Genomic DNA, 25,129 nt, shown 5'->3' with positions numbered 1-25,129 from the left:
TCAGCACATTATAAATACAATAATGACCACGATAACACTATTAAAATAGTATTTAAAATATTTTCTCTATATATTTACGTCTTAATATTGCGACATGCATTGTGTTTGCTTATAAACAAATACCGAAGCTGTTGACACCGGTTTTTTTTTAATGATTAAAGGGAAGTAACTCTTATCGTCACTTGCCATAGATCAGACGACAGTGTGAACGCCGCTCTGGGATTATTCTGGAAACCACGAACTTGGATTAATGTGTCCGTGATGAAACTAAGTGACCGTTTTCAGAAGTTCGAAACAGTAAGTATCCGATGCTCATTGTTGGACATTCATACTTCAGTAGAATCAGAAATCAAGATCAAAAATAGTTCGCACAGCGAATACCTCGTGTGTCCTACACCGACACTTGCAGGGAATACTACAAAAGGCTACAGTTGATCCTATGTCTGACATAAGAAAGATAAGGCAGTTTTTTCTAGTACCAATAGCAAGATCCATTTTCTAGACAAGTATTGCTATTTAAGTTAAGAACACTAACTGCACTAATTGATGCAACATGGAACCTCTTTTATCATATACCAGCTTAGTTTTTGCTGAATCACTTTGATGTTATCGCCGTACACTTTATCGAAAGAAGGTATAAGGACTTACGAGATTGCTTGATATTAAAGAGTAAGCTCCTATTATTTCTGATTTTTCTCTTCGATATAAGAATGAATGCAAAACCATGAAACGATCCCATCGCCACTTCACTTCACCTTCAGTCGTTCCATTATTCCTGTCTGACTGTGGGACAAGCTGCCTGCATTCTTCCCTTCCCTCAGTCTGTTCAAGTCTACATTAAAACAGACGATGTATGCGCATGTACGCGAGCTGCCATGCAGTAATTAGAGCCTATTAATGGCGCCCACAACAAGCCGCCAGGTCTGCATGGGGCTGTACTGTTTGACAGTTGCCACTCCCCGGGTTCCGATAGACGGGGTATGTACCCCTGTGATATCGATACGCCCACCGATACGCTGACACGGCAAATAAAGTGCCAGTAACCGACGTATCTTAAGAAACACTGCAGCAGCCTGTTCGCAACCTCTTTGTTTTTTTTTGTAGAAGTTTTCCTCTTTAGGAAACTTAAGTTAGAACTAGGAAAAGCAGCTACGGATCCTGATTGTCTATCTCTATCTATCTCAGTAAAAGAGAATTCAGCCAGAGTGGAGTGTCAACTCTAACATGCCGGTAACACAGCATGAGATCAGTTAGACATGTCAAACTCGTCTACTTTATGCAGTTTTGTCTAAACAAGTTGATTTTCTTTAGCTCATAGCACACTCCTCAAACTTCAGCATTATCCCCGCCTCCTCTCTGTTTCTTTAACCTCTTCATAACATCGTTAATGGCGGACTCAAGTATAACATGAAATTAAGCTGACAACTGGTGAATCAAAATCTTTAGCTAGATTCCAACCGCTGACACCTTGACATGTAACATGGCTCTGTGATTTCTTTCCTCTTGCGCAGACAAGTGGCCCCTCCAGACGTAGCAGAATTAATATGGCAACAAGAACCAAAAGAGGAATCAGCCTAGAAGTTAGAATACTGCCTACACGTGCTAGCCGGTTCGATACCCGCATGGTGCAACGCATTTCCTTCTGTTGACTTAGCTGTGGAATTGGTAGCTGACATCCTTGGAGGATTGGGGAGGATAAGGCAACGATAGAGAGGAGCTGGGTATTGTTGTCACAAAAACTCTGGCCCCAGGATAGGTAGGGCTTCTAACACCTCACTTTACAGCGAGTGAAATATGACTGAACTACTTTTACCCTTTTTTACAGAACCAAAAACCAAAAACGCCTATGAAGAATTTAGTTACAGGTTTCAAACGTGTTCGCATTATTTATTTATTTTTTTTTCGTTAGTGGGTGGGTGCTAGAAAGTGGGCGTGCTTTTGGGGATTTTGCCTAATTTTTTTTTTTTATAATCTTTTCGTTTGCTTTACCTTTTCCTTTTCTTTTTCTTTGTGAAGTCTATTTGAATATCTGTGTGTGTGTGTGTGTGTTTAGAGAGAGACCTTCTGTGAGAGAGAGTATGTGTGACAGAGTATAGTCTATGTGCTCGTGTGATTAAGAGGAACACAGTGACCAAATGGCAAAGTATCGCAAAGATAGACAAGTATTTAGCCATTTTGTGATCCTCTCTTAAACTAAGAACGGAAAGGAGCAGCCTTGCAAATTGCAAGAACGTTGAGTCAGATGAATTCTTGCCCCAGGCTACAGCAACTGCACGCTGAGCAGCGAACACAGGCCGCGTGGCGCGCTTCCAGACAGATATTTATCTTCTTTGTATGATCACCCCCACCGCGCAGCAATGCAGCATCCTTCACAAAACTTCTCTTTAAAAATGCTTATTGCAAACTCTGCCTGTTTATCACTTGTTAAGGTTAGGATGTGCCACAGTCTTAAAAAGTCGACGTGGAATTTCTGGTTAGCAAAGAATGTGTGAGACTTATCACTATCAAATGCAGTAAAGGTGTAGTGCTACTCTCAAGATTCTTTCTGATGTGTCGTAGAATAGATAAAGAATGTTACTCGGCGCTAACATGGAGTTGTTCAGTGTGGAACGTGCCGTGCCATGTTTGAGATCGTGCGATGTGCAATGTGCAATGTTAGGCCTGCACGCCAAAGGTAAACTTCCATACCACAGGTAAATTTCAGCGCTCGACGTCATCGAAGTATTAAGCTAGGACAGAAAAGTCATCTTAGCAACTGGTGAAGATGGAGGGAGCGAGAAAGCTCAGATCTTCGATGCAATTTATGAGGGAAAGAAAAACATGACTGACGAAGTTGGCATTACGCGCTCCAACCTGTCCACGATTTTCAAAGACCGTGAAAAGAAATGCTCCTCTAAACAGCTGTCTCTGTTTCGGCTCGCATTCACTCCAAACTGGTTTTACTTGGCAGGCGCAATTCTTTTGTTTTACAAACGGAAAGAAAAATGAACCAATCAAAACGCTTTGAAAACGTCTGTTAAGATTTGTTTTCAACCATTTAGCCGAAGGTTGCAAAGTGTTACCTTTAAAAAAAAAAAAATCTGAAACAAAGTCATGCACGGTGATACTCAGAATTACAAGTTTCTTGAAGCAAACTGACTGGACAGCAGCATGGGCCTCAAGTTAAGATGCCTTCCCTGCTTGAAGATCTTGAAAATACTCTTTTCACATAGTTTCAAGACATGAGATCACTGAACAATTCTGTAAGAAAAAAGCTCTAGAGCTTGCAGTGTCTCTCGGTAAAAGGGACTTTCAAGCCATCCTCAGCTGGCTGACCCCTTGTCCATGATAGGCGGAGAATTTCGGCGAAAGCAATAGACTTGTAACCAGTTTCTTTGTTCTAGTGTAATGACTGATGACATGAATCAGTACCTTTGTAATCTCGATGATGCACTGATGACAGCTGATTACTTTTAAAACTTACCGACTTAGTCATTAAATTTTGAGGAACTAGATGTAACAAATTATCTTTCATAATGAATTTGTTTCTCTAGTCCAAATGAGTTCGCTATATGGAGGAGTCTACCTGTGCTGATTCCCTGTTACTCCTCAGCGAGCATAGGGCGTGTACGTGTTTTCATTGATTTTAATATTCAGCCATCTTGAGTACGAGGTCGTTCAGCTGGTGAAATGGGCCTACATATATAAACACTGACTGCAAACAGGAGAATCCATAACGAAATAGATGAGTAGATCGACAGACCCACAGACGGACACAGACACACACCCACTCTTACACGTACGCTCTGACACACGCACTTACAGGGTACGCACGGGCATGTGCAGATATATGATACTGTTAATTAAAAATTACCAGTAAAAGTATCGTTCATTTCCCTTGTGTGCTTGCCGTTCGACCATATAGGAAGTGTGTAAGAACTCTACACCCAAAGTCACTTCTGGGTGTTTCGATGCCGTGGTTATTGTTCTTACTTTGCGTGGGGGCGCTTTCTTTTCCAATTTAACACCTGCCGCTTTTTCTCCCTGTCATCTCAACACCTCCAGGTTTCCTACGTCAAACCTCAAAAACTCGCCTCACCAGCAGCCTTTCCCCCCTACCCGCCACCCGCCACCCATTTACCCAAATCCTCCCTGTGCCACCCGCTCGACCCGTGTGTGAACTGCTTGCTGTCAAGCACACGGCGAAGACAAGACGGCAAGCACACGCTCTGCCATGTTCTCTTATTGTGACAAACAGCTTGAGAGCTTCTTAAACCCAAACACAACACACTCGCGTCTCACCTTGAGCCAGTACCTGGTTTCTTCCCGCCAAATCCTCTCCAAAATACACTCAGAGGAGAAGGAGGGAGAGAGAAAGTTTTTTTTTTCGCTCTTTTTTAAACGAGCAAATATTGCTCTCTGTGTGGTGACCCGGCAGTTCAGCTCTTCCGACAGGAGAACCAGAAATGCGTGTTGGCATCTCCAGCTGTCTGTTAGCGTGCACTGCGTAAGGCCGACGCACCAGCGCTTTCGGAGGAATCGGAACTCAAAACAGGAGATCAGATTGTCGGGTCGGCAAAGCGTAGAAACTGCCACAGACTGCGAATTCTCTACTAGTGATCAAAGGAAGTCGGAAATGCGAAGAGATAGAAATAGAACGAAGAAACTGTCCGAAATTCTTTTTGTGCGCAGCCTGCGAAAGACTCCTTAAAGTTGTCTGTAGAGATTACTCCTCGACATGCTGGTTAGGATCACCTAGTTTTTAGCGTAAATCATTGGTTGGTGGTGGTCGGGGGAAAGTTTCTTGGCGTGGATGCTAGAGAGTTTCCTCGATTGTTATGTAAAGTGAGACGTGTAATACTTATCGCCAGTATCTCGCGATGCATCGCTCTTCTTTACAGTTATCATTAACGCCAGAGTTTCGATAAAAAGATCGCAGAAAGTACTTTTAACAGTCCGACGATTTTCAAGTGGTACGCCAGACTTCTCTTCCCTTTTCTCTTGTAGACATATTCCATTCACCCCTACCTCTTCCCCCTCACTAAGTTGACAAAGTGATGGAATGAGTGAGTACGCCGTCTTGGCTATCCTTCCCACCTTCCTCGCGCGGTCTTTCTCCAATCAAATATCAGCTTCATATCAAGATTGAATGCCGGGAAATGAATTACGAGCAAAACAAGTAATCAGTCAGCTTCCGCTGCCCTTACTTCTTTAGCTGCTTTCCTTAGTTCTTTAGTTCTCAGACACGTGATCCTACAGCAGCGGCCGTGAAGCCATCCATTTATGTCGAAAACCGCAGACCTCAAAGAGCAGCAGACAGTGGAGTTCCAGAGCTGTAAGGCTTGAGAAGAAACAGAGCGGGGAGACGGGCACAGGGCAGCCGAGTGGAGCAAAACAACTGAGAACTTGAAAGTGTGTCATCCTGCAATGATGCCAACCTCAGTAAAACACCGTTACTCGAAGACAAAGAAAAATGAAAGGAGAAGAATTTCAGTGGAAACAAATCAGCTGCTTTAAATGACACAAGTTAAAAAAAAGCAACAGAGAACTGAACTAAAAATATTGAAAATAGAGGATGATATCAGGTTGATTCCTGAGATTTATGAAGTTCTGAGTTTGGAAGACGTTTTGAGAAATTTATTCACTTTTTATGAACACACGAGGTCTTCTCGCCTTGTTCTTTCTCGTTTCCTTCACGGTCTTCTGTTTTGATCCTTCTTTTTGTGATAGATTTCTGTCGATTCTGTTGTTTAAATTGCCCGTTCCACCAATGCTTACAATTCGTTTCTTTATACAATATTACCAGTAACTTGAGCTTTGCTTGAGAACATCTTTCCTGACTCAGAATGTTTTGTATCTTGTAGTATGGACGGAAGGCAAGAGCTGGAAAAAGTTTCCACGCTTTTTCTCATCCTACAGACTACTCTTGAATTTCAAATGGGGAAGCAGCTCCCCACCCCATCCCAAAGTAAAAGAAAACAAAACAAGGAAAGACAAGACACGCAGTGCCACCTCTGACCTCACCGTGACCTTAACTCATTGCACTGGGCTGAACGTTGCTGATGTTTAACAAAAATTAAAATAAATATAAAAAGAGAGAGCGATACCGCAGTGATGGAAAAGCCATCTCAACCATGTGTGTTCTCACTCTCGTTTTTGCACTTCCACCGACCTGTTCTGGCAGGGGTCTAGTCACTGTTAGCTGTTACATTGCCTTCTGACTCATCTTTAGTGCTATTCTCCTCTTGTTTCGCGGCGTGTTCAGCATATTACGCAGGAAATTCCGGGCCAAGACAAGAAAGAAAAAAAAAATAAGGTTCAAGTCCCAGACTTTCTATCTACCTTTCCTATAATAGTGCCGCAATCCTCGTCCGCTCACAAGACAAAAACAAAACAAAAAGGAAAAAAAAAAGAAGAAAAAAACAAAAAAAAAAAAAAGATTCCCCGAAAAGTATCATTCGACATGTTGGGTTTGCTATGTCTTCTGCCTCGAGCTAGGCACTTCTGCTTGTCACGCTGCCAGGAGGATATGAAGAGATGTGTTGGTTGTTCAGGGTTAGATTACAAGAAACTTTGAAAGTTACCATGGATTTCTTTATAGCTTTGTAGCTTTGTATGTTTATCACATTTAGTCACATGCTGCTGCCAGTCGTGGAGCATATGAGGTTTTGTCGCCACCCTGAGCGTGACGATGATCGATGATGACCCTTCCCCCACCCCTCCCCACTGTGTTAGGAATCTCTTTGTCTTATTGATGGTGGACTTGGCAGGTACTTTCCCGTCCAAAGTTCGTCGGTTCAAGGACGGGATCCCGAGAAGACAGCGGAGACTACTCGCTCTAAGGGAGACAAATCGTACGTGGCACGTTTACCCTCACTCTGAGAATCCCGCTTTGTAGCCAGTACTTTAAAAAAAAATCGCCAGTTGTAATTTGTTCAGCATTTCTACGTCTGAAAGTACATTAAGGTATTTCGGCCACAGACATAATGTACAGCTTGTCCTCAGGGACGTTCTAAAATATTTTATGGCTTCAGAAATTTCGTTTCACTGTGTTCTGTACGAATAATCACAGTTTCTGGCACGTGAGGCCGTGAATTCTAAGACAAACAAATCATGCCTATCTTGTTCCAGAACTGATCGCGCCTGGGGTCAGCCTGCAGGAGGATGGCTGAGCATCGCGGACACACACACAAATTGTGCGCTATCTCTGTGTGGATGTGTGTACCTGGTACAGCCAGGTGTGTGAACCTAGAGAGATAACACTGCTGTAAGCACTCAGTCTCGAAAACGAGTGTAGCGCCGAAGGCGTTCCGCTACAGTAATTATTAATTATTGGCTGAAATGTTATTTTTACTGAGCTATGGGGACTCTGCTGTCACTCGTAAAATTAAACTTCCTCGAGAGTCTCTTGAAGAAAGTTTTAAACGTTGTGTCTATTTTACTAATCGTTCTTCTTCTTTCGCTCTTTCTCTCTCCCTCTCGATCCTGTTTGTGTGTGTGTATGCTTCTGTGTGTGTGTGCTTCTGTTTGTGTGTGCGTCCGCGCGCTTTCCTGATAATTGTATTATCGCACTTTTGCTTCTCTAGCGTATTTTCTCCACTTACATCAGCATTAGACTAGCATTAGTCTTGTCCGGAAGCAGAACTTCCATAAATGTTTTCTTCTTCTATCAGTTTAAAACTTGTAGCAAGAGTTCTGAAAGTTAAGTGCTAGAAAGAAAAAAAAACACATTGGGAAAGTATGAGGTGCAAAGTATTGAATGTCCTAATACAGTACATGGATCTAGACTGATGACAACAGAGTGAATCTGCTATGGTTTCCTTTAGTTCTTGTTTCCTCCTTAAGTGATGAAATTGTCACTTATTCGCATTGCAAGGAGCTGAACGCTTTATTTACATTTTTATGATCGCTTTAGTTCCTGGTCCCTAACCAGCAGGAGCCGTAGGTATGAAGCGAGGGTAAGTCTCTACCCTGTGGGAGTGCGGGGAAGTCGAGAACAAGCCTCTTGTTTTCGAAGTTGTAAGCGGCGTCCAGATCCCACGGGTGTTATTTTACCCTTGGAGTGTAGTTACCTTTCGTCCGCTGCTGATGACAGTTCGTAACGCCCTTCAGTACTGAGTCCAGAGAAGAGGGAGGGGCTGTCGGTCGTGCAGGCAGGTTTTTATGTGATCACGAAGTCTGGTGGTTATGCAACAGACCCGTTCGGCTTGATCTTTGGACAGCTGTACTTGGTGTTTGTGGAATCAAAGCAAACCGCATTTTTTTCCCCAGCCCTAAGGCGCTGCAGGTGAAGACAAACTCTCAACCATCAGCGTTTCACTGACCCCGATCTGACCTCGACTCAAGGCCATTTTAATAAAAAGCATCGCATTTCTTGGTTGCTGATCGTAAACGTTCGTCCAGCTTGAAGTGGTCTCCCAAGGGAAAAGATTTTTTTTTCGCGTCCCTTTATCTCACATATCCCTTTTTCCCAGGTAAAAGAGACAAAAGAACCACAGACATAAAAAGGGAGAACACCTTTAAATCCCAGTTTGCCCTCGAATAGATGGTCACTCTAGTCTAAAGCCAGAAGCACTATAGTTTCACTCATCTGTCAGATTGCAACAAAATATGCTAGCGTCAAGCAACTACTTCCAGTGGGGCAGTTTGTGACGGTCCAATTATTTCCATATTTGATGGTTATGTTGTCCCTCCCTCTCAGTCTGTCTCTAGGATTTTTTTCTCCTGTGTCCGTAAAGATTGCTGTGCTTCCTGACATCGCCTACTTCTGCAAGCTGCGATGCTTAAAGTGCCACCGGTATCTGCTGCGAGAAGAGCCCACCTATCGCGGTATGTTTTTACAGTCTTTATCAGAAACATGATAGACACTGTGCCGTCGGAAACGCACGCTTTTGATGGACTTAACCTCGGGGTTGCACAGATAACCGCTCGTCCTACAGATGGGGGTCGGCTGAAGGTCAGGCGGTTTAAGTCCGATATGCGCTTTGAGAAAGTGTTGCAGCCCGGGTCTGCGAGCAAGCGCTTCATGTGGAGATGCACTTCCAACACGAATCAGCACCGGAGGGGCTGCTGCTTATCGGCATCTAGTGTAGACTTCCTTTGGTGTCACTTTGAAATCTTCTCAGAGCGGGACGTCCATGACAGTAACGCAGGTCATGTGGCCTCCCAGCAAACGTTCCAGACGTTTTGCTGTATTAGCCTCTGGCGTGGAACTTTCGAGCAGAAAACTGAACTCTCATTTTCTTGTTCACAAAACGTTACAGCGTGGAAAAAGACAGTAAACAACGAGAACGCCATCTACTACATTATTGGTCTGAGATATTTTCCAAAATGTCAAGAAATAAACAATGGTCAAAAAAGAGGACCAGCAGAGCAGTTTGACTGTCGCCAAAAGGGGAAAAACCAGGAGCCAATTGTCATCACACAGGGGACAGCCAGGAGCCGATTATCACTACAAGGGGGAGGCCAAGAATAATGGTCATCACACCTTTGGTTGCCATCAGACACTGATAAAAGACTCACCGCGACTCCTGGTAAGGCGAGGAGTGCAGATAAGTCCCTGTGTCTCCCCCCTCTCACCCCCAAAACGGAAAACAGAGGATTTCTTTATTGCTTTCAAAAACATTGACTTCTTTCTGTTGATCTTCCTTCACCACCTGTTCCTACTTTTTGTCTTTAGATGCGTGGTTCACCTTTAGTCGAAATAACAGGCCCTGACGTTTGTGTAGATAGTATCGCAAACATGAACTTTCCTACATGAAAACAGGTCAGCAGCTTTAGTACTCGCCAGAAAATAATGGAGAGGTACTGGCAGACAGTCCAGTAAAGACTTTCTCTTGGTCTTTTGCACATATACTAATTGGTGGATAACATACAGTCCCATTTTGGGTAGAAGTCATCAATGGTTATCATTACGATATTCTCTAAATACCAGCACAGCGTGTTTAAAGTCTCCCAGAAAAAGCCTAAGAATAGGGTACTTGATTAGTTGCATTTCAGTCTGTCTTATCTTTACGTAACAGTAACAAGAGTTTTTGAGACGTAGCAGTGTTTTTAAAGATCTCTCCCAGAATATCAACACAATGTCTGGCATGAAGCTTCAAAGGAAAGTTGTCATCTCTAAGCACAAGTGCCTGTTAAAAACCAATCGTTTTTGGCACGGGGAGAGAGAAAATGGTGTTGTGTGACAGAACTACAATGACAAGGCTTTCCCGAGAACAGAAATGTATCTTGCTTTTGAGGCAGTAATGAGAACAGCACATATTTGCCTATGTTGTAGACATGTTGAGCCCAGATGGATGAGAAACTTCGACGGTGTTCTGGATTACAAAAAGTAGCTTCCTCGTAGGAGGTTGCTCTTCAGGGAATACGATGCTACGACATCACGAACTTTCTATCAATTGTACCAATTTGCAATTTTCTCTTGGTTCTGTCGTTCATCACATACTGACACTCTTGCTGTGATACTTTCATATCTCTTTCTTTCAACAACATATGGAAAAGGATTTTTAGTTTGGTAAAAGTGATTTTAATTGCTTAAAATAAGCAAGGCGTCCGTGAGTCCTGTCTGAAGTTACTTAGGATAAGACAGAACAAATTTTACCTCCAAGTTTCCTTCATTTTACTTTCATCATGCATTTCTCCTCTCCTTGCAAACAAATAGTGCAGAATGGGAAATATTTTGTGCTTAACTAGTTTCAGAATTATGTAGTGATAAGTTTTGTCTCGAAGACCCACCTCATTTAAAGCTCTTAGCACGTGAACTGGCTTGATTGTTCTGTTAAAGAAGGCTTTTCATTCTTTACCTGAAAAATAAAAGAATCTGGTCCTAAGGCCTATCAAAATTTATGTAGGGTCCATATATTACCCTTGGAAAAACACGTTAATTGTGCGGCTTGTCGTCTTCTCTCACAAAGAGAGCCACTTAGGATTGTGCTGGGGGGTTTTTTTTCTTTTTTTTTAAAGATACATGTATATTTCACTTCACTTACAGACCTTCTATGTCACTCTTATTTTCAAACAGGAATACAAACAATTTTAACGTTTTAACTTATTCCATGTGCTTGTGCAACTTTCTCTCTATCTCTCTCTCTCACACAGAAATACCGTAATAATCTGCATGGGAAACTATACCAATGATAGCGCATAGGGAAATTCCTAGATGCAAGAGTTTAAAAAAGAAAAGAACTGCTGCAACTCCACAACATCAGCGTGTTTTCTCCAACAGGAGCAAGGTATTCAACGTTATAGGCGCAGTCAGCATAGCTGTGTACATGTAACTGGGAGGGTCTGCTAATAAGTGCTGAAAACTATGTGTATACATATGTATGGGAGGATGGGTTGATTGAGCGGGTGGTTTCTGCGTCGGAGGTGTTTCCCATCGAATAATTCTTGACGTGTTTTTTTCTTTTTATCGTTTTACCAGATTTTATATTTCTTTTTTCACTGACTGGGGCAAGCTCAGCGCAAGGTACCGTGTGTCTGCTGGACTACAATTTTTCCGTTGTCAATTAAGTCCCCGAACATTCGCGGTACACGTGAACTCAACACGTGAACTCAACACAGTCACTGAAATAAAAAGTACCCTAGCAAGACTTTAAATTTTAATAATTTCATCGGTTAATTATAGCAAGTGATCCTGATTTCGTAGCAAATGTGAAGTAATAAAGACATTGATATATTTACTCACATTTGAAATCTCCGCAAAAACAGAGCCTCTGCCACCAAAACGTGTGTAACATTGTCAGTCTGTAATGTTAGTGTTGTTGGTAATGAACTGCAAAGTTAAAAATGAAGTTGTTACCTGTGCATGGCACAGTCAGCCCCTTGTAAGTCATGATCCCGGCGTCTGGCACCAAACTACTACATATTACTACAGATAGTGGGGCGTCTAGCGCCAGAATTAAACTTTCTCTAACACACATTTTAGACTAGTATAAGCACATGAGGCAACACGCATTCAGTAAATGGCATTATAAGAATTGCTGCACGAATACATGCATAACAGCATAATGCAGCCTATCACAACACATAGCTTGAAACATGCTTCTTGTGCTAGTAAAGATCCGGCCTGGATCTCTCATCTGCCTTCTCAAGAAAGAGAACCGCTGCTAATGCCAACGGCTAGAGTCACAAGGGGCGCATTTTCTTTAGCAGTAGAAGTAGGAATTATCTAAATTAAATCTTTTTTGTGAAGAAAACTTCTGGCGGGAGTTATCTTCCTGGTTCTTCCCATGTCTGTGTCCCAGAAAGATGAAAGGGTCAGAAGTGAAACTCAGTAGAGAATGGGTGCTTGGAGGAAATTTTTCCTCTCGCAGTGATCCTCTGCTGTGTAGGCCTCTACTTCAGCTCTGTTGCCATCTCCTCCTGCTGTCATCATCGATGTTCTGTCGATCTCCTTCCTGCCACTTATGTCGTTCTACTGACAGCGTTGATGCTGCTACCAATGTTGTTGCCGCTACTTCACTTGCAGAAAGTGTGTATGACTGTTAATAGCAACCATGCAAACTTTCACGGGTTCAGTACTCGATTTCACGTTTTGGGTGCTGCTTTACCTGTTATTGCCATTTCGGACTATCATTTGCTGGCGCCGGTTATCTCTTTTGTGATTATTAAGGATACGTTTCAAGTCCCCTGTATTCTCTGTTTCTGTGATTGTTTGCTCTGCAGGGACCGCTTCTTTCCCTGTTGGCGAGGGTTTTTCTTTTTTCACCGTTGACAGTACTACTACTACGACAGCGTCTACAACGAGGATGATATCTTCTGGAAAAAAGTGATGCTAGTGTAAGCTGCTGCTTAGTCAAACGTTGAGTCAAAGCAGCCCACATTTTTGCGTATACCTACCATGTTCTCGTCGCTACCATGAATTACTTCAATCTAAGGGATATAACCTTGCAAACTTTGTATTTTTTAACTCTGTAGTTAGCTCCCTTAAGCGCTGTGTGCGTCTATGTTTAAAAAAAAAAGCCAGTAAGACGATGATCAAAGAAAATGTGCTATATAATGTAGGTGGATGAATAAAGATTGTAAAATAATTAAAATAATAATTTTTAAAATAGCAAAAATCAAGGTTTGTTGATATGATCCTTTGTGTAATAACTAATAACAGCAGCATGGTCCAAGGAATAAGATCTGCTGACATAGTGACTAAGGCAAGAAAACTTTGTTGTCAGAAGCTATAAATATTTTAAGTGACAGCAGCCGACTATTAATATCGGTAGATAACAAACGCTATAGGTTACCTAAATTCTGTTGCGTTTCCTCCTTTAGAAGTAATTTTTTTTATTGATATTTCGTCACCTTTCTTTTGCACATTTAATAAATACACATTATTTTACTTTCTTTTTTTAGTGAGTGATCCCATCCAAGAGTAGACACTGCTTCCATCGTGAGCGTGGTGGCCAGAAAATCAAGGCTATTAATGAAGTGTCATTACAGATTGACTATTTAAGCTTGAGTTTCCCATCGCATTCCATTCCTCTATTTCTCGCCTTTCTTCTCGTCACGTCCCGCTCAAACGCCTTGGTTTAGAGCTAAAAATATAAACAGCCCGAGAAATAATAGAATAATAAACAAGTAGCTACAAATATAAATCCTACGGGTAGTACAAATGTAGAGAGACTAATGTGAAACCATTCTAATGTGAAAAAAAATTCTTAAAAACAAACGTTGGATGCACTTAGAGGAACTACTTTCAGCGGAAGTGCAAATCATTGGAGATTCGGTCAGTTTGATGCAGGTTTGACATTTCACCCCGAGCATATTTATTCTTTAGGCCCCGACTTATTTCGTCTTTTTATGAACGAGAGTGCAAATGGTTGTATCTGCTTTCCGTGTGGTGATTAATTTACCAAACATCGTGTTGCGGTCGTAGACAAATTTGTTTTGGAAGCACATCAAATATGATTATGGTTGTTAACGAGCCCCAGCGTGTGCTTCTAACTAGCTCAGGCCTAGTTACTCGGTAATTGTGAGGACACCGTGCAGTTGGAAACAAACGTGAAATTAAACACAAATGGACCTATCATATTTCTGTAAGCTGCTCTGACGACCGTCTTTCCTATGGAGGTGAGAACATGTGCAGGGTTGTCCATGGGACATATTTTTCTATCCCGTCATCCCGTCCATGGCAATTTATGCCTGTCCCATCCCGTCCATCCCACGGGACGTTTCCCATGGGATGGACAACACTGAAAACTTTTCGCTTTATAATTCCTGCTACTTCACATACAATAGATGATTCAGAGGAAGAAAATCCTTGATGAATGAAATAACAGTAATTTATTTTGGTATCGACTACCATGGGAAATACAAGTGTGTGCTGTCCGTCCCATATCCATGACGTTTCCCATGTTCCCATTCCTATGGACAACACTGCAACAGCAGTGAGGTAACTTGACTGTCTTACATATTAGCAAGTCAGCGAGGACATCTCAAATGATAAAACTGTATATGAATAACTATGTTGTACAACAAAATCAACATATGACTACTGCCTTGATCACGTGACTAATAGGTAAAGTTGAGGATATGCGTAAGATTTTTGCTAACAGGTCTTTATTCGGAGACTGCTTTAGTTTGAGTGATACAACACCTAAATCCCCCTGCTCTTGTGTTAATGATGGCCTGTCTTACGAAAAAACTAGGGTTTGCTCATTCTCTCCCTCTCTCTTAGAAACAGAGAGCAAAGTACAAAGAGTACTGGCTTCTGAATCTTGTGAACCTAGGGTTCGATCCCCGTGCAGTACAGCTGTCAGGAATGGGTTACTGACTCCATAGGGGGTTGGGGAAGGTAAGGCTGGCGGGATAGGAGTGGCCATCTCCCTCACAAAAACTGCTCATCGACAGCAGACAAAAAAGGTCAGCGGACAACCTTTTTCTCTCTCCCTTTTCTTTTTCTGTCTTTCTGGTGTTTGTATTTTTATAAATTCACTGTTCATCGACATATCATACTTGTTGGCACTTTACTCTGACATACTAGTAAAGTGTTCAAGACTTTCTTGTTAAGGAAATATCTCTTGATGCAAGTCCTTTCCCATTGCAATCTTAAGTGTGATTTGTGTGTGTTTGTGTGTTGGTTACATTCACCTCTAGTTTTCAAACATTCCTTGTCAATTTTATATTACTATTATTGTAAAAATACTTATGTTTACTTTGGTAATTTGAAAGCGAGGATTCGGCGCTATACGCGCATCATCATGATTATTTTTGTGACACTAACAGAGAGATACAAACCACATTTTAACGGAGGCTTTGGACGTGATGTTGGTTTACTCCAGTTTCAGTCGTTACAATTTTAAGCAGAGCTCCCTAATGTCAGAAAGGTGCTAAACTGTTGTCAAGTCGGGTCGACAGCTCAGAGTAGGGACATAAGCACGTGTGTGTGTGCAAAGGTGTAAATGACGTCTTTGTCAGTTTGGCTTCGTTGTCTTGGACAATAGACATGGTTCCGCCCTCCCACTTCAAATCTGTCTGCACAGCACAGGGAGGGAGCTCGCATTCAGGACAAAAGTCGGGTAAGGGCCCCATGGGAGTTAAACTTTACCGAAAGTACTCATGGTATGTGCGGACGAGCGTGTCTGTGGTGTGTGCGTGTATGTGTGTGTGTTTGTGTTTTCTAAAGAGACAGCAAATAAATTGGGGAAAAAATAAAGGGACACGAAATAGGTACTTTTTGCACACTCTTTTATCTATTGGCATCTCCAGCGTGCTTTAAGCTACATCCAGACGGGACAGCCTTTGAAAAGAACCAGTCTCTGCACGTTCCCGTGATCTCAGCACTTGGAAACTTTTATCTCCAAGACTTTCTCAATGCTATTTTTCATTTTTGAGAGCATCATTTGCGCTCACCTAAGATCTGCGTAAACCAGGATGCTGACCAGGATGTTTGAGTGATGTGAGGGGACATCATCAACACCCGTCCTCTATATATCATCAAACTGTCGAAAGTTTGTCGTGCCTTGGCACCTATCTTCGAAATTGCCTTCATTTTCTTAAACCTAGAAACAGGGAGTGGAAACGCTGACCGTTGTGTAGATAGCAAAGGGTGGGGTAGACTTGTATATACAATTGAGACAAAACCTGAACCGTTCTTTATCCCACGTTCCGCTTTATTTGTGCTTCACTCGAATAAAATGGTTCAAGATCGGCTGTAATCTTGCGCAAAAGTAGCTTTCCATTCCGATAGATTATTGATCTTTTGACAATCACGAACACAGACCAAGAAGTTGTAATTAAAAGATCAATTGAGTGTAATAGCAGAATTGTTCGTTTTGCTCTATCCTCCATTTTCACCTCTTCCAGACGTGTCAGAAAATGTAACATGTAAATTCTCGAGCAGTGTTTTATAGTAAATAATTCATACGTTCTTAAGACCGCCAGTGACACTGTTTTTAACATGATTACCATCATCGATGCTTAGATGGGACCATTTCTGCTGAAGAAGTGAAACACCTCTCATCAATATTTTATTGATTTTCTTTTATTTATTGTGACGATAATGAAATCTGAAATGAAGAAAACTTTCTAAAAATAGATACACAGTTGAACAACTTAAGACAGTTAAGGACAACAAATGCGTCGGTAAACATCTTTCACATTCATTCATGCAAGCCATATATTCAGTTAATGATGTTCAAATTAATATGCATGGTCAGGAAAATTAGAAATGACATATCCTGCATTTAAGGCCTCACAGAACACGTTAATATACCGTACTCCTCTACCTCCATGTTTAGTCTGAAGGAATGAAGTAATAAAGAAACATGTATATAATTAAATGTGTGTGAAGCATTTTAATTAGCAATTATGACAGAGAGCTAGACATACTCTAAGCTATTAGTATTACTGAGTATATTAGGAGGTTGCTTACAAAGTGGGAAGTTGATTTGTGGTGACAGTGATCCAAGAGAAAACAGATAACATGAGACAACCAATTAGGATCTTTGACATTTCGTTACCTTAAGGAGGCCTCTATCCCCTTCGCTACTCGAGGAACCCTTTAACAAACCAGGGCTTGACCACCGTCTGCTTTTGTAGCAGGAAAAGGCAGAATGTGGGGCTCCTCAGACCATAATGCCTAGGGCCAGTTCATCCTGACCTGCTTTCTGGTGTGACTGAGTGTAGCCCACTAATTGGACTGAGTGCAGGGTGAGGGGTGCGTCCTGCTTTGCTCCGTTGACAAATATTTTTTGACAGACTCCAAACGACAGAATCCGCTGGGAATGGGAGGAAGGCCAGGTACATCCTCTAGCCTCAGAATCAGGGGCTGTCTTGCTGAATTTTCACGACTTAACAGTCATGACAGACTGTTAAATTGAGAATTTTTACCTTGCTCTGTCATTGCGACAGCTCCTCTCAAAAGGCGAAAGGAACAATCAAAGAATTTCAAAACAAAGTAAAACTTTGCTTGAATCCTGCAGAATTACTCTTTCTTGATTTTGTACACTTATATAAACACATGTATATAATATTAGGCATTGGTCTTTTCTTCAGTTAGTAACCTTAAACGGACAATAAGGGGTCTTAATTTAGCCATCTATTTATATATTTTGATCCAGGTCATCAGAGTGTAGCTATAAGCCAGTAAGATACGAGTAAGCTAAGTATTGTTGTTTCTGAAGCGAGAGGAATATAGTTTAAATGATATTCCCTTGGGTATGTATCTATATTATAGGTATTGTATGTAATTTAGATTGTATGTTTCTATCACAATGAATTTACGATCTCAAAATATCAATGCTTCTTAAAGGGTTAAAGAATAAATATATCTAATCTTGTTAAAAGAGATGCAAAAATTATCACAAAACAGATTTGAACATTGGTAAAGTCTGAATACGTTTAAATGCGAAAATGCGAGTGATATAAGCGTAAATATTCGAAGCAACGGGTGCATGATAGTTCCGTAGGCGATCAACAGGTACACAACCGGTACGCAAGTCTGCAAAAGTAATGTTTTGCATGTAATTGTGAGTTCAGTTATCGGATTGACTTTTTGATTGAGGTGTTGCTAACTTTACATGGAGCTTTTTTGATTTTTATTTGAATAACAAGAAAAGAATTTTTGCTGATTATTACTCAAATGAAATGTAGCTTTTTTAACTTTTAATAGTTACACCCATGCGTGTTGTATCGCACAAGTATGAAACTCCAGTGAAGAAGACCACGTCGCTGGCAAGTCTGGTCTGAAAGAACTATCCTGTAAAAACATGTATAATATATATTATACTCTTATGATGTGTGTCTGTGTGCGTGCGTGCGCGCGCGCGCATTTGTATGTTATTTCATGAGTCATGGAAGAAAAATGAAAAAAAGGCGAAATTAAAGTATATTAGCTCGCTCCAGCATCATTTTGCATCTAAGGTTGTTGACAACTTGCAGATTTTTATGTTTTTGGTGAGATAAATTAGTCTTTTTCTGACCACTTAGAGAGCTACAGCTACACCGGGACTACCAGGACTGTACTGTTCTGCCAGTTCTGGTCACTACTCGACATTACAACGCTCACATTCCCATGAAAGACTAAAAACATTAAAAGATATTTAGAGCTATCAATTTTCGTCACTGTAACAAAGGGAATAATGTAACTGTAATATGATTCTTTCAATAGCCTATGCTAATAACTACTTAAACTGTCACTGTATGAGATGAAACATATAAAGATGTGTTTGAAGTAATGAGCCGATACGGCTTTATATAAAGTTACTCTGTTCTAGTCGGTGTGGGTATACGTACTGAAGTACAATTCATACAGAATTATTTTTATTTTATCTCTTATTCGCTCCGTTCCGCTAAATTATTTGTTACAGAGAAACGCTGAGCAAACTAGAGGACTAGTAGGATGAGACCTGTTGTAACAGTGATTATGAGGTGAAGGGGATGAGAGTACCACTCAGCCACCCCTGCCTATCTGCTGCACTGTCGACTGCTGGTGCAAAGTGAAGGCTTCCTTGTAAGGACTGATGCCGCTGCGTGTGTCCTCCGCCATTCGGGTGGGTGGATGGGTGGACTTGATTTGCTTACAGAAAGAGAGGTGCTTCAATGGAAGCCAAGACAGCACCCAGGTGGCTGTGTGTGTAAGAGAAAGAGAGTGGAAGGTTCAAAGTGAGACGCCTAAAGGCTGTTTAGTGAAGTCCTACGTCACTGGCAAGCTGGCCTGTCATTTTACCTGGAGACCCCGTCACAACACACTCGAATCTTGATCTTGTGCGGCCAGTTCTTGTTCTTACTGCAGCAATGTCAGCTGAGCTGAGCCGCCTCGGGCCAGCTGCTTGGACTAGGTGATAACCCACTGATCACTAAAAGAAAGTTAAAGTTTTCTGTCAGGAAATTTTGTAGCAGACAAACGTTTGTACAACGTAAATTATATTCACCTGAGCCAGTTCCTTGTTTTCACATGAGACAGTTCCTTATTCTCAGATTCTCTCCTTCATCAATCAACACTTACACTGATCGTGTCTCTCTGACCTATGACCTCTGCCGTGTGTGGAACTGCGGGTGAAGAAATATCTCAAGATCTGCATTTTGAAGTTTGTATTGGCGTGATAGCTTGTTACTAAAAAAGTTGACTGCCTGCAGGGTCAAACGTGTGAAAAGTGTGTCATAAATTAAAAACATGAATGTTCAAAAGATTGGCAGCAACCATAGTGCAGGATAATCCAGATTTACTCAACTGTCTGTCTACTAACAAGAGGACGCTACAGCAAGCCTGCCAGAATACTAACGACAGAAGAGGAAAGCCGATAAAGGGATCTTACTACTTTGTTCTACACCGACCAAAGTGTGGTTAGAAAATATAGTTTAAACCTGGATATTTGTCAGAAAATCAATGGAAGCAAGATACCTGCTTGTGGTTCGATTCTCAGCACTGCTGTTGCTGTCGGCGTTTGTGTGCTACATAGTAGGCTTTGCACTCCCTGGTGGCTCAAGGGTCGGCACATTGAGATCACCGCTGGCTTGTGGCAAAACTGCATCGGATCGCATTGTGCCTCGACGCTGAATGGTGAAAGTAAGTTAAGTATGCCACTTCTCACCTAACACTCACGTGTATTAAGGTTGTTGTTTCACAGTAAAAATCAACCACTTGAGATCTGAAAGAATCCGTAGAATTGGGATGCAGGTACTAGTTATACGCAACAAGTAATTCTTTTGACACACGAACGCACGCACAGACACACACAGACGAAAAAAGACAACCCACGCATAATGAAAGACCTGTATGTTGTTATATATCACTTTAGTCCAAGTTCCACGGCATTGAAGTTCTTTTCCAAGACTATTTACGTTTTATTCCGTGGGGATCACGTAAACTTACAGTGCCGTAAGGGTGAACTAGAGCACAACATGGGCTGAGTGGCAGCAACGCTCACACTCCCTTCACACCTGGCTGCTGCGCTCGTGCAACACCTTTATCTCGTGCAACACCGTTATCTATCGTTTCGCTGAGTGCAGACAGCAGAGATCATTAGGGGATCTTCAAAGACAGGGGCCTCAAACTCATATTAGCCTGTGGGCCGCAGTGGAAAGTAACAGCCAGTCAGCGGGCCGCACCACGAAAAGAAAATGTTTTTTCATTAAATTTTACGAACACTACTGTCACTGCAGAAATGCTAAAATAAAGTTTTTATAATTATTAATTACATTTACTGCACAGCGCAGTTTAGTTTATTAAAATAGTTGACGTTGTCTCTGTCAAGTTAATCACATACATATACACCGCGCGTGTGTTTCGCGGGCCGCATTCGGCCGGGCGCGTGTTTGAGACCCCTGTTCAGAGAGATCCGTAATTCATGATAGATACAGGACTAAAGACGAGCAGAGTAATATAGATTGTGTGAGGTGGGGTGGATAACGATTTACAAATTTTTTAATATATTTATGGAGATAAGCGTACACAATAAAAGTACAATTATAAACTGTTTCATGGGATTTTTCATCAGGAACTCATCGTCTCTTAAAACATCTTAATCAGAAAGTTAAGGATGATCATCTTCATAATAGTGTTATGTTAAGTATCTGGAGAAACTCCTTTCGGTTACTTTAAAAACTTGCGATCAAAGAAAGCTTGGTGGAAATTAGTCGACTTCATGCCTGAACTACACGGGTGTGTGACCTCGGCGCTTGCCCAGTGAAGTAGGCCGCACGTGCTGTGGTAGCCACGACTGAGAGAGAGGGGGAGTAACAGGTAGGTGTCGTGCGGTCTGGCCAGGTACACCTGCGCCTTGTTTGCATCACGCTTTTTCTTTCTCACCTGAACACCACCTTTCGCGTGCTTCCCCAGCTCTAGGTTGTGGAGATGGGAGGTATGGTGGTGGTGGTGGTTACTTAGATCCACAGGACAGGAAACAGCGGTCAGAAACATTTGTTAAAGTTTTACATCGGTACTGTGTATTTCCTAACCAGCTTTTGCAGGTTGACTGCACTTCTTTTAAACAACTGAAACGTTCTATTTCTGCATGATCATTTCAATTTTGCATCTTAGAGACTTGTGCGATCTTTACATTAGCCGCCAGGAATTCGAGTTTAACAAGCCACCTGTGCACTAATTAAAAACAAATATTAGAGTAGAAATAATTTGTTGGTTTCTTGTTTGGGGGGGGGGGATGTTCTTATTTTCACTTGGGGAACTAGTCCTCTGTAGACAGTTTCTGGATGTCGCATTTAAGCCAAAAGATTACTTTTACAGGAGAATAACACGAATTTCATTGTAATTATTTTATCATGGATTATTGTGTGATTTTTTTTTATCCTTTACCTTGATGTACAACTTACTCTAATCTTTGTTCCATGATTTGTTTCTCTTTTTTGCTCTGATGATTCATTTAATTTTAGAAAACATCTTTTTGGTGATTTGTTTTATGATTCTTATTCCGTAAGCACGGAGTACATTCCTATACCTGGGTGTTGTGGACGAGGCCGTCAGCATAGCTCTAACATACAACCTGTGGGAACAGAAAGAAGTTTACCCTGCTGTGGCCTCGAAGGTCTCCTCAGAACGCCTGTTTGACCAACAGCCAAACCTTTGTTCCTTTCTGTCACGACCCCTGGGAGTACAAGGGCAGAAAATGTTCTTGACCTTTCTCTGCCATCTCTTAGTGAAATGACGAGGCGGCAGTGATAGCCATAAAGCTTGAGAGACCTACGTGGATAGGTCACCACCTCCTCCACTCTAGAGTGGTATATTTGCATCAGCTACATATATAAGAGCAAGTTTTCCTTGGGTGTTCTGGGCTAGAGACGAAGCGCTTCTGAAAGTAGTTACTCTGACTTTACCCTTTCCTTCCCTCTCTCTGGCTCGCGCTCTGTGTGTGTGATGGGCGGAAGGGTCAGGGGTATGAGATTTTCAATAATTCTCCATTTGTTTTTTGCTTATGGTGAGAATTTCTGACCGAGCCATAATGCCACTTATTGAGTATTTTATATGCAAGCTGTCCCCTCTGTAATTGCAGAGTTTTTCTTTTTCATCTTCAATCATGGTCAGTGGACCATCCAATGCAGTCTATGAATTTCTAAACGCATCGTAAGACGCAACCCCACAAAGTCGTACTTATAACACTATTTAAATTAAGGTTCGTAAAAAGCTTGAAATAGATACTTACCCCAGGGCTTAAACACATGTATTCACATAAAATCATACTTGGCATTTTTTTGTATTTAAAATTTCTATTTAAAGCTGGCAAATCTTATTAACGTCTATTGTTTGTAAAAACTTCCGATAATTTTTTACTAATAACTTGTTCCTTATACTGTTACAATTTCCCACAACTGTTTTTGCAGCAGGCGACTGGCTGTCAGCGTGCCAGGCTTTGACCATATCAGCACTGCTGACGTCACTGATGGCGCTGGGCGTGTCGGCCATCATGGTGCGGGCATCACGGGAGAATACGCTGTCCGCAGCCAGATACGGTACCATTGCCACCAGCCTGTTTACAGGTGAACTACTCCCCCTCCCTACCACCACCACCACCACCAACGTGCCTTTGATTGGTTTCTGCCTCTGTTTATTGTAAAACCATAGAAAACTTCAAGTCTGTAGAAGTACAGCTGCGTTCGATTTTTATCAGAGAATTCTTTTATCGTCCTTCAGCTGCGATTCACAGAAATTTGAAATGTGAGCGGTTTGCAATTTCTGAATTCCTTCCATCTCTGTGATCTTGTCCTCACTAGTTCCCGTCTTCGGTTTTATTTCCACTTGTTCTATTGTAGTGCCTTTTGAATTATACTTATGTAAAGCTTTCAATTTGTTTTTCCTTAGATCGAGGGCTAGAAGTTTAAAAAAAATCTCATAACCTTTACGTCTTCTGTTACCTTCGTAAGTAATGTTTTGTCATTTGTCCTACTTCTGTCCACGTGATAAATAGCAACATCGTCAATGTTATGGCTTGATGACATTGCTCTTTCAACTTTTCAACTTTCTGTTTCAGGAGCATCGATAGTGACTTCTCTAGTTCTCTACTACGTTTGCAGTGAGGAGAAGTATCCTCGAGAGTTCTACGGTCTATCTTTGTCCTTTATTTTGGTTGCTGTTGGCGGAGGCGTGTTTCTGTGTGTTGCCTCTCGTGCTGGGCATTGACGCTGTGACCTCAAAACTACGTCACGTAAACGCCACGTCGTCGTGACCTCCGCCACTGGTTAGGGATCGTGACCAGCGAAATGTGTCTGTGACACTTTCTGCACTCTCTGAAAAAACAAACAGAAAGCCAACTCCAGCCATTGTAACTGGCTGTCACCCTCGATATCCATATTGTTGTATCTCTCCAGTCTAAGTAGAAGAAAGAAAGAATTTATATGTCTGTTAATCATCATCATCAACAGCAACAACAACCTTGTCTTTATCATTTTCTCATGTCTTGAATGTTTTCTTGATATTTCACTGATAGCATCCTGAAGAAAGATTTATATGTTATATCACTTTCACTGAGCTCTGTGTGTGCACGTGTGCGCGTGTGTGTGTGTGTTACTTAATATTGTTGAAGATATGAATGTGAGTCAAAAGTCTGGAATCATCATCTGCTCTCTCAATTTCTTACTCAAAGCTTGTTTTTTTTTTTTTTAGAGACAATGTGGCACGATAGCTGTTATCGTTAACTGAGTAGATAGTTGGCAAGATGGATGCCAGCATGCTTGCAAAGTTGTCAGCTCATCAACGAGCCACTCTTACCTCGATGCTTGAAATGACTGGTGTCGGATGGTTTGGAGGCTGAACCCTGCCGACCTGGTCCTTTGTCTTGGGACGCTCCAGGAATGTCATCTGTTGGGTGTGTGCGCTTCACTTCAAGAAAATATAAATGGTTCAAAAGAACTCGCAAAACTAGTCTAACCAAGACCGTTTTGAACCAGGTCACCTCAGCTGAGGAGTGTTGTTCCGTGTTTTCTGAAAATGTAAATACATAACTGATTTTGCTGTACACTGAACCACACCGATGTTTATATCAAACGGACTGTACTGCCAGTTACCCGATTGACTCGCTTTATCCTAACAGAGGCAACAGAGATTTTGTTAAAAATAAACTAATCATAAGGTGTTTGAGAAACTGATTTACGTAGAAGAAACTAATAATTTCGTTGTATGCCGTGCTCAGATTTCTACTTGTATGAAATGCTCTAAATGATATTTAGACAGAAGCTACTATTAATTCTCATTATGTTTGTTTTGCAGTGATGAGTGTGTAAAGTCATCATTTTAGCCAATCCGCATTGCAGAGGACAAGGAAGTACTCGGTGCTTTTGTAGAATTTTGATAGCTGCTTGAAGTAGCTGTCCTGTTCATAAATGTTTGTCGATTTTATTGATCTTGTCGGAGCTGCTGGCCACGCTCTTCTTTCAACATGAAATTTACCATGGAAACAGTCACTTGAAAACATCAACATCAAAAAGAATTATACACGCGTTTCTGCAGATTTTCTTTTCTTTATCTTGATTGTCGGATGTGACCTACCGTGATGAAAGGGTTTTAGAATCAAAGAATTCTGTTTCCTACAGTATCAAACATTAATAGTCATCAAAATTCAGAAGACAATAATCAGCTTTGAAACTCTGGAACAAGTAATTCTTACAGTATAAATATTTTTAGTTGGAATAATAGTAAAAGATGCAAATAATTCTCAGGAGAAAAACTAGAAAAATTTGAGCTTTCCTTGTTTAAATGTTTTAA

General features: G+C 41.4%; 1 long non-coding RNA gene across 2 annotated transcripts; it reads left to right on the top strand.

Annotated features, from left to right (window-relative positions):
• The first annotated feature begins 187 nt into the window (after positions 1–187).
• Positions 188–23,984, top strand: LOC112571292. 2 transcript variants are annotated; one of them, XR_003100788.1, is made up of 4 exons: positions 188–297; positions 18,786–19,984; positions 22,753–22,908; positions 23,400–23,984. It is a non-coding gene; the product is annotated as an uncharacterized LOC112571292 (long non-coding RNA). The 2 variants fall into 2 exon arrangements; XR_003100787.1 differs by lacking the exon at positions 18,786–19,984.
• The last annotated feature ends 1,145 nt before the right edge of the window (positions 23,985–25,129 follow it).

The sequence above is a fragment of the Pomacea canaliculata genome, linkage group LG8, assembly GCF_003073045.1.
Source record: "Pomacea canaliculata isolate SZHN2017 linkage group LG8, ASM307304v1, whole genome shotgun sequence".
Lineage (NCBI taxonomy): Eukaryota > Metazoa > Mollusca > Gastropoda > Architaenioglossa > Ampullariidae > Pomacea > Pomacea canaliculata.
Note: the sequence above shows the minus strand (reverse complement) of the source record. Positions and strands in the feature narration are given on the sequence as shown.